The sequence below is a fragment of the Heptranchias perlo genome, chromosome 30 (assembly GCF_035084215.1).
Source record: "Heptranchias perlo isolate sHepPer1 chromosome 30, sHepPer1.hap1, whole genome shotgun sequence".
Classification (NCBI taxonomy): Eukaryota; Metazoa; Chordata; class Chondrichthyes; order Hexanchiformes; family Hexanchidae; genus Heptranchias; species Heptranchias perlo.
This window is the reverse complement of record NC_090354.1, coordinates 1,419,977-1,432,382: the sequence shown is the minus strand read 5'-3', so window position 1 is coordinate 1,432,382 and position 12,406 is coordinate 1,419,977. Positions and strand designations below refer to the sequence as shown.

Sequence of the window (12,406 nt, the reverse complement as noted above, 5' to 3'; positions counted from 1 at the left end):
CACGACAAGATCCCAGGTTGCACTGTACCGGAGAGCAGCTCAGTGGAGGTTAGACACGACAAGATCCCAGGTTGCACTGTACCGGAGAAGAGCTCAGTGGAGGTTAGACACGACAAGATCCCAGGTTGCACTGTACTGGAGAGCAGCTCAGTGGAGGTTAGACACGACAAGATCCCAGGTTGCACTGTACCGGAGAAGAGCTCAGTGGAGGTTAGACACGACAAGATCCCAGGTTGCACTGTACTGGAGAGCAGCTCAGTGGAGGTTAGACACGACAAGATCCCAGGTTGCACTGTACCGGAGAAGAGCTCAGTGGAGGTTAGACACGACAAGATCCCAGGTTGCACTGTACCGGAGAGGAGCTCAGTGGAGGTTAGACACGACAAGATCCCAGGTTGCACTGTACCGGAGAGGAGCTCAGTGGAGGTTAGACACTTCTCCAGTGGGGAGAGAGGAAAAACAAACGGGTAGCTGCCATGCAATTCTTTACGGCTGAGGACAGAATAGGATGGGCAGAGGCCATGGAGCAGAGCAGCTGCCCCCAGCCAGGGAATTGCACCGAGTAATGGGCGAGGAAAGAGGGGGCAGATTTATGAAGTATTTGATTACTGGGAGCTCCCCAGTGGCGGAGTGGGTGAATACACATCTGGTGTGGAACATACCAACAGGCAATGCCCCCAGTCCAATCCCTGGGCTGTGGATGCTCCGTCGTTGAGTATATTCAAGGCTGAGATTGATAGATTTTTGGACACTAAGGGAATCAAGGGATATGGGGAGAGGGCAGGAGAGTGCTGTTGAGGTAGAACATCAGTCATGATCTTATTGAATGGCGGAGCAGGCTCAAGGAGCTGTATGGCCTACTCCTGCCTCCATTTTTTATGTTCTTATGTTCTAATTGGTCTCCATGCCTCTGTAGTCAGGGAAGTCGAAAGTCCACCAGTGTTTGTATCCCTGATTGCTCTCCAGTGAGTATATCGAGCAAGGCTGGGATTGGGATCGTCTGAAATGCAGCTCCACAGCTGTCACTCACAGTGGCCACTTGGACTAGGTGTTAAGAGGGCTGCCATGTAACTGTGCCCCAGTGCGAGTCAGCACCTTCAGGACAGGAGGGAGAGAAAAACCAACTGAACCCCAGTGCAAGTCAGCAACTTTAGGAGAGGAGGGAGAGAAAAACTAACTTAACCCCAGTGCAAGTCAGCACCTTCAGGACAGGAGGGAGAGAAAAACCAACTGGGCCCCAGTGAGAGTCAGCACCTTCAGGAGAGAATGTGGAGATGCCAGTGATGGACTGGGGTTGACAATTGTAAACAATTTTACAACACCAAGTTATAGTCCAACAATTTTATTTTTAATCCCACAAGCTTTCGGAGGCTTCCCCCTTCCTCAGGTGGTGTGGAAATGAGAGGAAGATTGGCGGGACATGTAATAAAAATGTAAATTACAATATTCAATTGTTTTTAATTTTACTTTAAAATAAAAACAGACATGAGCAAAATCCCATCTCCGGTTCAAAGTGCTGGTTGGCTTCTCAGTCAGGATGAAACTTTACATCAAAAATCAGAGGTGGATAACTGTAAGCTTACCGTGACAGAAGGGATGTTACTTTGATTTGTGAAGAATTTCTTCCGTCTTCCACATTATCTCTGTGAGACACCCCAGGGCGAGGAGGCACTGGAAACAACCTTTCAAGATTAACTGGAATGACCTGTAGAAATACCTATTAATAAAATATATTTAAACTATAAATTCCTCCCCCGGGGTTGGGCGACACATGTTTCTGATTTAGCAAAGCTCCATTTATAGAATAAGTTTCGTTCTGGAGTGAACACTGTTTTCATTCAAACTTGGAGTGAAAACTACACTGTGCACATCATTGAGAGACTTTGATCAGTGTGCGTGTGTGCACACATATGTACGTGTGTATGTGTTTGTACCTGCATGTGTGCATGCGTGTGTATATGTGTGTACTAATGTGTGTGGATGTATATGTGTGTGTTCGTGCGTGTGTGTGTGTGTGTGCATGTGTGGGGGGTGGGGAAGCAGAGGAATGGAACTGGCCTCATCTGGCCCATGAGAGTGGGCCCCAGGACACAACCATCCCCCACCCAACCCAACAAAAAACACCAACACAATGCAGCACAATGCCTAATGGACAACAGGGATAATTTTAAGGTTGGATCCACTTTCTTGCATCCATAGGAAGTTTGTGCAGACTGGTCTTTCTCAAGTAACACAACCTGTAAAGGAATTGTGGGAAGAGAGCTGCTTCACTGCACGATAATCGCTGCTGTCTCAGGAGGACAGATTTCAAGACCTGTTGAAAACAATGCAATATGCTTACAAACCCTAGGTCACACACTGACCAAGACTTCAAGTTTTACATAGAATTACATAGAAATTACAGCACAGAAACAGGCCATTCAGCCCAACTGGTCCAAACTGGTGTTTATGCTCCACCTGAGCCTCCTCTCTCTCGACTTCATCTCACCCTATCAGCATATCCTTCTATTCCTTTCTCCCTCATGCAGTTATTTCGCTTCCCCTTAAATGGATCTCTGTCCAGTTGAGATAAACACCAGCTTCAGTTTTGTTTCAGTTTAAATAAATTTTTCACCAACCCAATATTTATGTTAACTGAAGACGTCAAATTTTGCTTTTAAAAGCACATGCAATTATTTATTTATTTTTACACACTGTTGTTGTAAAATTTGTGTGTTTTCTCAAAAGCTCATCAAGGCCTTTTCTATACACACATCCATCCATCACACAATGGTTTAAAGGAAATTAGTATAATTATGACACAAAGATTGGTGGCATTGTAAGCAGTGTAGATGAAAACATAAAATTACAAAGCGATATTGATAGATTAGGTGAATGGGCAAAACTGTGACAAATGGAATTCAATGTAGACAAATGTGAGGTCATCCACTTTGGATCAAAAAAGGATAGAACAGGGTACTTTCTAAATGGTAAAAAGTTAAAAACAGTGGATGTCCAAAGGGACTTAGGGGTTCAGGTACACAGATCATTGAAGTGTCATGAACAGGTGCAGAAAATAATCAAGAAGGCAAATGGAATGCTGGCCTTTATATCTAGAGGACTAGAGAACAAGGGGGCAGAAGTTATGCTGCAGCTATACAAAACCCTGGTTAGACCACACCTGGAGTACTGTGAGCAGTTCTGGGCACCGCACCTTCGGAAGGACATATTGGCCTTGGAGGGAGTGCAGCGTAGGTTTACTAGAATGATACCCGGACTTCAAGGGTTAAGTTACGAGGAGAGATTACACAAATTGGGGTTGTATTCTCTCGAGTTTAGAAGGTTAAGGGGTGATCTGATCGAAGTTTATTAAATATTAAGGGGAACAGATAGGGTGGATAGAGAGAAACTATTTCCGCTGGTTGGGGATTTTAGGAGTAGGGGGCACAGTCTAAAAATTAGAGCCAGACCTTTCAGGAGCGAGATTAGAAAACATTTCTACAGTTTGGAACTCTCTTCCGCAAATGGCAATTGATACTAGCTCAATTGCTAAATTTAAATGTGAGATAGATAGCTTTTTGGCAACCAAAGGTATTAAGGGATATGGGCCAAAGGCAGGTATATGGAGTTAGATCACAGATCAGCCATGATCTTATCAAATGGCGGAGCAGGCACGAGGGGCTGAATGGCCTACTCCTTTTCCTATGTTTCCTATGTTCCTATGTTTAAGTATTAGTAAAAAAATAGTGCTGGAGAAATTAATGGGACTGAAAGCTGATAAATCCCCAGGGCCTGATAATCTGCATCCCAGAGTACTAAAAGAGGTAGCCATGGAAATAGTGGATGCATTGATTGTCATCTTCCAAAATTCTATAGATTCTGGAACAGTTCCTGCAGACTGGAGGGTGGCAAATGTAACCCCACTATTTAAAAAAGGAGGGAGAGAGAAAACAGGGAACTACAGACCGGTTAGCCTAACATCAGTAGTAGGGAAAATACTAGAGTCTATTATAAAGGATGTGACAACAGGACATTTAGAAAATATCAATGGGTTTAGACAAAATCAACATGGATTTATGAAAGGGAAATCATGTTTGACAAACCGACTGGAGTTTTTTGAGGATGTAACTGGTAGAATAGATAAGGGAGAACCAGTGGATGTGGTGTATTTGGATTTTCAGAAGGCCTTTGATAAAGTCCCACATAAGAGGTTAGTGTGCAAAATTAAAGCACATGGGATTGGGGGTAATATACTGGCATGGAATGAAAATTGGTTGACAGACAGGAAACAGAGAGTAGGAATAAATGTTTTTTTTCTGGGTGGCAGGCAGTGACTAGTGGGGTACCGCAGGGATCAGTGCTTGGGCCCCAGCTATTCACAATATATATCAATGATTTGGAAGAGGGAACCAAATGTAATATTTCCAAGTTTGCTGACGACACAAAACTAGGTGAGATCGTGAGTTGTGAGGAGGATGCAAAGAGGCTTCAAGGCGATTTAGACAAGTTGAGTGAGTGGGCAAATACATGGCAGTGCAGTATAATGTGGAAGGAAAAACAGAAAGGCAGAGTATTATTTAAATGGTGATAGATTGGGGAATGTTGATGTACAAAGGGATCTGGGTGTTCTTGTACACCAGTCACTGAAAGCAAATATGCAGGTGCAGCAAGCAGTTAGGAAGGCAAATGGTATGTTGGCCTTCATTGCAAGAGGATTTGAGTACAGGAGCAAGGATGTCTTACTGCAGTTATACAGGGCCTTGGTGAAACCACACCTGGAGTATTGTGTACAGTTTTGGTCTCCTTACCTAAGAAAGGATATACTTGCCATAGAGGGAGTGCAGCAAAGGTTCACCAGACTGATTCCTGGGATGGCACGACTGTTGTATGAGGAGAGATTGGGTCGACTCGGCCTGTATTCACTCGAATTTAGAAGAATGAGAGGGGATCTCATTGAAACATATAAAATTCTGACAGGACTAGACAGACTGCAGGGAGGATGTTTCCCTTGGCTGGGGGGGTCCAGAACGAGGGGTCACAGTCTCAGGATACGGGGTAGGACATTTAGGACTGAGATGAGGAGAAATTTCTTCACTCAGAGGGTGGTGAACCTGTGGAATTCTCTACCACAGAAGGCTGTGGAGGCCAAGTCACTGAATATATTTAAGATGGAGCTAGATAGATGGGGAGAGAGCGAGAATATGGTATTGAAATAGAGGATCAGCCATGATCATATTGAATGGTGGAGCAGGCTCGAAGGGCCGAATGGCCTACTCCTGCTCCTATTTTCTATGTTTCTATGTTTTGAACAACAGAAAATCGGCTATTACAAAGCGCTCATTTCATACTTAAGGCTATTGATCATTTTCTTTTGTCATCTTTTGGCAATTGCGAAGGGACATTTTCTTTGCCATCTAGACTTTGCACCCGAGGGAAATGTTACCTCGTGTAAGTGACAGCTCAACACGATTGGGAGCTCCAGGCTATAGAATCTTTAGGAAGGACAGGGACATTGGGAAGAGGGAGGAGCGGCAATATTAATAAACACAACTATTTCAGTAAGGGTGATCAGGCAGTGGAAACACTATGGGTAGAATTAAGGAGCAGCAAAGGATGCAAGAGTCTGGTAGGAGTTATCTACAGACCTGATAGTAGTGAAGGTGAGGGAGGGATGTACAAATACAGAGATCAGGGAAGCATGTACCAAAGACAATGTGGTTATAATGGGAGATTCATTTGAGTCTAGACTGGGAGAAGCAGAACACCACAAGTAGTTTTGGCAATTAATTTCTAGAATCTAAAATAAAATCAAGGAGAGGAGTCAAAAAATGGTAATAGAGAAACTAGGACTTAAGATGGACTAATCTTCAGGACCTGATGGTTTCCATCCCAGGGTATTAAAATAAATAAATGAAGAAATTGCAGATGCATTAGTCATAATTTTCCAAAGCTCTCTAGATTCTGGAATTGGCCCTCTGGATTGGAAAATTGTAAATGTTCCTCCATTATTTAAGAAGGGAGGGAGAGAGAAACCAGGAAACTACAGGCCCGGCAGTTTAACATCAGTTGCGGGAAAATTACTGAAATCTATCAGGGACAGAGTGACTGAGCATTTGGACACATATGAGCTAATCAAGAAGAGTCAGCATGGATTTGTGAAGGGCAGGTCATATCTGACTAATTTAGTTGATTTTTTTTTTGAAGAGGTCACAAGTGTCTTGGATAAGAGTCTATGTCAGCTGTGGCTCGGTGGTAGCACTCTCGCCTCTGATGTCACAAGGATATGGGTTTGAGTCCCACTCCAGAGACTTGAGAACAAAATCTAGGCTGACATTCCAGTGCAGTGCTGAGGGAATGTTTAACTGTCGGAGGTGGCGCCTTTCAGATAAGACGTTAAACCAAGGCCCCATCTGCCCTCAGGTGGACATAAAAGATCCCAAGACATCATTCAAAGAAGAGCAAGGGAGTTCTCCCTGGTGCCGTAGCCAATATTTATCCTTCAACCAACATTATTAAACCATTATCTGGTCATTATCACATTGCTGTTGTGGCAAAACTTGCTGTGCACAAATTGGCTGTTGCATTTCCCACATTACAACGGTGACTACATTTCAAAAGTACTTAATTGGCTATAAAGCACTTTGGGAGGTCCTGAGGTCATGAAAGGTGCTGTATAAATGTAAGTCTTTTTTCTATCATATCCTCTTCAGGATTTGGCAGAGTGGGAGTTCTGTCCACAGAAGCCAACAGTAAACCTACAGATGGGGGCAGGAGGAGTGGGGTGGGGGTGTGGGTGGGAGATGCTTTTTTGAGTTTTGAACAGATGAGTTGTATTGACCCATTTAAGTTCCATTACTGAGCCAGACCAGTTAGTCAATAGTGAGTGGCCCCGTTTGTCCGATCCGATGAATGCCCCACCAATTCTTACCACTAAACTTCAATCAAGGTTCAATACAAAGGCCCTCAGATCAAAACAGCCATGGAGGTAAAGGTGAGAAATTAGAGTAGAGGAAGTTCTCGCCACTTCTAAAAGCCTGAAGTTTGTAGGAAGAAAGGACGGCAATAGTTCCATATTGAGGTCCTGGGGAAAAGAAAGAACTTGCATTTATATAGCGCCTTTCACAACCTCAGAACATCCAAAAGGGCTTTACAGCCGATAAAGAACTTTTTGAAGTGCAGTCACTGTTGTAATGTAGGAAACATGGCAGCCAATTTGTGCACAGCAAGATCCCACAAACAGCAACGTGATAATGAGCAGATCATCTGTTTCTTAGTGATGTTGGTCGAGGGATAAATATTGACCAGGACACCCGGGAGAACTCCCCTATTCTTCTTATAAATTGTGCCGTGGGATCTTTTACATCCGCTTGAGAGGGCAGATGAGACATTGGTTTAACGTCTCATTCGAAAACCGGCACCTCCGACAGTGCAGCACTCCCTCAGTACTGGCATTGGGAGTGACGGCCTGGATCATTTGCTCAAGTCTTTCATGCCAATCGTGGCCTCGGTGGACGGCCAAACTGGTTGGAAAGGAACCTGAGTATGTTGTGAGGAGACCTGAATAATATTTAGCTTCGACTCACTGTACTGAATGGAGTGAGGCACTGTGTGAGTGAGAGCATCCAGTGCTCACCCCCCTCCACCTCCCCCTTCCCCACCCCCCTCCACCTCCCTCTCCCCCTCCCCTCCTTCTCCCTCTCCCTCTCCGCCTCCCCCTTCCCTCCCTCTCAATCTCCCTCTCTGCCTTCCCTCCCCTCCCTCTCTGCGTCCCTTTCCCCCTCCCTCTCCCCTCCCCCTCCCCTTCCGTCACTCCACCTCCCCCTCCCTTTCCCCCTCCTCCTCTCTGCCTACCCCTCCGCCTTTCCCTACCCCTCCCCCTCTGCCTCTTCCAAACGCTGGAAATAGATCAGAGGGTGTCTGGCAGAGAGCAGTCTGCATCAGGCCTTGACGTGAGTCCTGCTCCGTATGTTGACATGCAGGAATTTAAACATGTATATGCAGCTGGTGTCCTGCTATCTGTTAAGATCATTTCAAAAGCCCAGCTACTGTATTGGGTTAAGGAGAGTTAGCGGTGAGATTTGCCTCAGTCTGTGTTGGGGGAGGGCTGATTACAGCTGCCTAAAGAAACATTATGCCCACCTCTATTCCCAGTATCCAGACTCACCATCTCAAAGTGCATGGGTAGGAATATTCTCTCCAGCTTGTCTTCAGATTGGAAGTGGATGCATAATTTGGAAACTTTTTCTTGGTAAAGGACTGTTGATTTTCGTTTTGCGATACCCTATGTTAAGGGAGGCATTTGTGTCAACACCATACTGCACCTGTCAAGAAAGATAGGCTTAGAGAAAAAAAAATCAAAGCCCTTAGGGGCAGGCAAGGCCTTTCTATCCCTGGATTCTGGCCAGTGATCCGTAGACAAGTGGAGATTCCTTTGTGGTTAGAGTATCAAGAGACAACACGTTTCGTTAGTTCTGTAAATCAGCTTTGATATTTTCCACGTGGTACCCAATTAAAGGTTGAGAAGAGGCAGAAAGACGGAGTTGATGAAGCAGAAACGAAAGCTGCACTGGAGCAGAGCACTTGGACTGGTCTTTTGCTGCAGTTGTCTATGGAAAAGAAAGTCTACAGAAAGGACATCATCAGTCCAAGAACAGGAATGGACTGATGGCACGAGTTCAAACAAGGTAACACAGCACTGCACGGACAGAGCGACACAGAGAGCGACTGGAGAGACGGAGGAGGAGAGATAGAGACAGACTCTTATGCGTGAGAGAGCGTCTGAGTGACAGAGCGACAGATTCAAAGACTGTGAGACAGTCAGTCAGTATCTTTCTCTGAGAGAGAGTGTGTCAAGGAGACAGAAAGACCGAGAGAGAGAATGTGTCAAGGAGACAGAAAGACCGAGAGAGAGAGAGAGAGAGAGTGTGTCAAGGAGATGGAGATAGTTGTCAAGGAGACAGAAAGTGTTGAGAGACATTGACACAGTTAGAGTGACTGAAAGAGTCGGGAAGGGTATTTACTGACAAACTCGGCCAGGAGCTGGAAGTGCAAATGAGAGATAATGTAGGGCTTTCTCTGATAAAACTTGATATTTTGGACAATTTGTGTTTCTGTGGAATCAGAAGGTTGTTTTTCAGGATGAAGCTCAGTGTTTTGTACCTTTTTATTCATGTATTTATTTATATATTTATTTTGTCCAAATTGTAAGTTATATTCTCTTCTTTTGGGTACCAGCTCACCACTGGGACTGTGCACAACGCACAATTCACTGATCAGGACTGTGCGCAATCCACTGGTCGGGACTGCGCAAAACGTATAATTCACTGATCGGGACTGCGCACAATTCACTGATCAGGACTGCGCACAATTCACTGGTTGGGACTGCGCAAAACGTATAATTCACTGATTGGGACTGTGCAAAACGCACAATTCACTGATCAGGACTGCACACAATTCACTGATCGGGACTGCGCAAAACACGTAATTCACTGATCGGGACTGCGCAAAATGCACCAGTCACAGACCTGGACTGCGCACAACGCACCATCCATTGATCGGGACAGCGCAAAATGCACCAATCACTGATCAGGAAAGCATAAAATGCACCATTTGCTGATCGGGACAGCGTATAACACACCATCTGCTGATCGGGACAGCGTATAACACACCATCCGCTGATCGGGACAGCGTATAACACACCATCCGCTGATTGGGACAGCGTATAACACACCATCCGCTGATTGGGACTGCACACAATGCACCATCCGCTGAATGGCACTGCCACAATGCACCATCCACTGATTGGGACTGCGTATAACGCACCATTCGCTGGCTGTGACTGTGCATAGATCTGCTCTTGTGCCAACTTTGGGCCTATCCTCTCTGGAGTTTAGAAGAATGAGAGGTGATCTCATTGACACATAAGATTCTGAGGGGGCTTGACAGGGTAGATGCTGAAAGGCTGTTTCCCCTGGCTGGAGAGTCTAGAACTAGGGGGCATAGTCTTAGGATAAGGGGTCAGTCATTTAGGTCTGAGATGAGGAGAAATTTCTTCACTCAGATGGTTGTGAATCTTTGGAATTCTCTACCCCAGAGGGCTGTGGATGCTCATTTGTTGAGTATATTCAAGACTGAGATCGATAGATTTTTGGACTCTTAAGGGAATCAAGGGATATGGGGATCAGGCGGGAAAGTGGAGTTGAGGTTGAAGATCAGCCATTGAATGGCGGAGCAGGCTCGAGGGGCCGTATGGCCTACTCCTGCTCCTATTTCTTATGTTATTATGTTCAACCATGGCAAGATCGGTGAGGTTTGCCTGGTGTGGCTCCCTCTCTGTGGGGAAATGCATCATTTCCACTTCATGGTACCCTCAGATGACATCCCAGGGTGATAAAGGGAAACGAAGATGTCGTCTTGCGACCTGACCCTCCCAGTAACACCCTGCGATGCTCTATCAACTGGATCTTCCCAGTAATACCATCCTATGATACTGCGTCAACAACTCTTATCCTCATCCTTCAAGAAAGATAAACTGTTTAAACAATAAATTTCATTTTAGAAGTTTTCTATGCGCTCCTTTAGAAGCCCTGACTGAGTTAATCTGAGATGGATCTTACGCAGGGGTGGAAGTCATTAGCAGATTGGCTGGACCAGCTATCCCAGACGAGGATTCGCATTTTCCTTGCAATGCTCTTTTTTCCTTGCTCTGGTTTATTTTCTGGCTGGTTTTCCCTGCACGCCCAGAAGAGTAAACACAACAAGTGGTGAAAAAATACCCTCTGAATCAAGGCAATCTGAAATAAAACCGGAAAACGCACAGTAGACAGGCAGCATCCGAGACAGGAAGAGGAGAGTTAACGCTGGAGTGGGGGCCGTCACCAGAATGCGGTCAGCTGGAGCTTGACCTTTGCACTCTAACCTGCCTCTTTCTGTCTCAGATTGACTTGCTGCTCCTTTCTAGCATTTTCTGTTTTTAGTTATAAAAACAATGAATTACTTAACAATAAATCATTTCCAGACTTTGTTTTATTCTCTGTAATGCGGAGACACGAAATGATTCTTTGAAGGACACTGCCTTATTATTTCTCCCAATCGACCATGAACATCATTCTCATCCAAAAACCAGCTGCCCGCATCCTATCACACACCAGGTCGTCAACGCATTAAACTCACCATTATTTTCCCAGCTAATTCGGGGCTATTGTTTGCTGGAGATGCTGGTGTTTATGATTCCGTGTCTTTCAGCATTAATGTGTCCTGGGGCAATTGAAACCGTGGAGTCTCATTCCTGCAGGTAGTAAATTGTTCTTAGAGATTCTTAAAATTTAAATTTTTTTTCTTACTTTCCTTTCAGTCTCTTTTTTTTTCTCTCTCTCTCTTAATCCAATCTTTCTTTCCCTCTCCTTAGTTCTCTTTCTGTACCTGATTTGACTCTAATTCACCCTATTTACTTTTCCGCTGTTCCTCTGTTTATTTCTCAATCCTTAAATCTCGTTGATTAAGGAGACAGACTGTTGGCCCCGCCGTTCACTCAGGTCCCGGATGCCCCGAAGACCTCACCGCCCCGTTATCAGCTCGCACTTCCAAAAAATTTTCAAGCTGAAGGATGAGGGAAAAAAATCTAACAAACGGGGAACTTCGCAAGATTCTCCACTCCAGCAAAATCTAGGCCATTATCACTCTCACAATAGAAACATCGACAAATATTTATATATTCTCTAACATACAATCTTCATCACATCTGTATAAATATAGTCAATATATTATTTCATATATTTCACTCAATTAGTTTAACTCCCATTCCCTTTATTCCTAAGCCTGTAGAATGATACTAAAACCTTCCAAAATATAACTTCATTTTATTTTTCAATTAAGCAATCGTCCAACCAAGTATGGCAGGAAATAGCTCGAGCAATATGAGGTCAGTACACGTCAAAGGGAAAAACCTGCAACACACCTGACACAAAGGTTGTTGGAGGCCAATCATCTCAGCCCCAGGGCATCACTGCTGGAGTTTCTAAGGGAAGTGTCCTCATCCCAACCATCTTCGGCTGCTTCATCAATGACTTTCCCTCGATCGTAAGGTCAGGAGCAGGGCCGTTCCCTGACGGTTCCAGTGTTCAGCTCCCTCTACGACTCCTCTGATAATGAAGCAGCCCATGTCGGCCTAAAACAGGACCTGGGTAACATCCAGGTTTGGGCAGACAGGTAACACTTGTGCCACAGAGTGCCAGGTAATGATCATCTCAAACAAGGGAAAGCCCAACCATCTAACATTGACCTTCAACATCACCACCATTACCAAGGTCCGCCACCATCAACATCTTGGGGGGGGAGGAGTCACTTAACTGGACCAGCTATGTCAACGCTGTGGCTAGAAAAGCAGGGCAGAGGCTGGGTATTTGTGCCCAGTAGCTCACCTCCTGAC

At 44.9% G+C, this 12,406-nt stretch overlaps 1 long non-coding RNA gene across 1 annotated transcript; it reads right to left on the bottom strand.

Moving 5' to 3' along the window:
* Positions 1-1,340: 1,340 nt before the first annotated feature.
* LOC137300220 (uncharacterized) lies at positions 1,341-10,679 on the bottom strand. Its single transcript, XR_010958045.1, has 3 exons — positions 10,596-10,679; positions 8,144-8,300; positions 1,341-2,314 (listed from the first exon to the last, which is right to left on the bottom strand). It is a non-coding gene; the product is annotated as an uncharacterized lncRNA (long non-coding RNA).
* Positions 10,680-12,406: the final 1,727 nt, after the last annotated feature.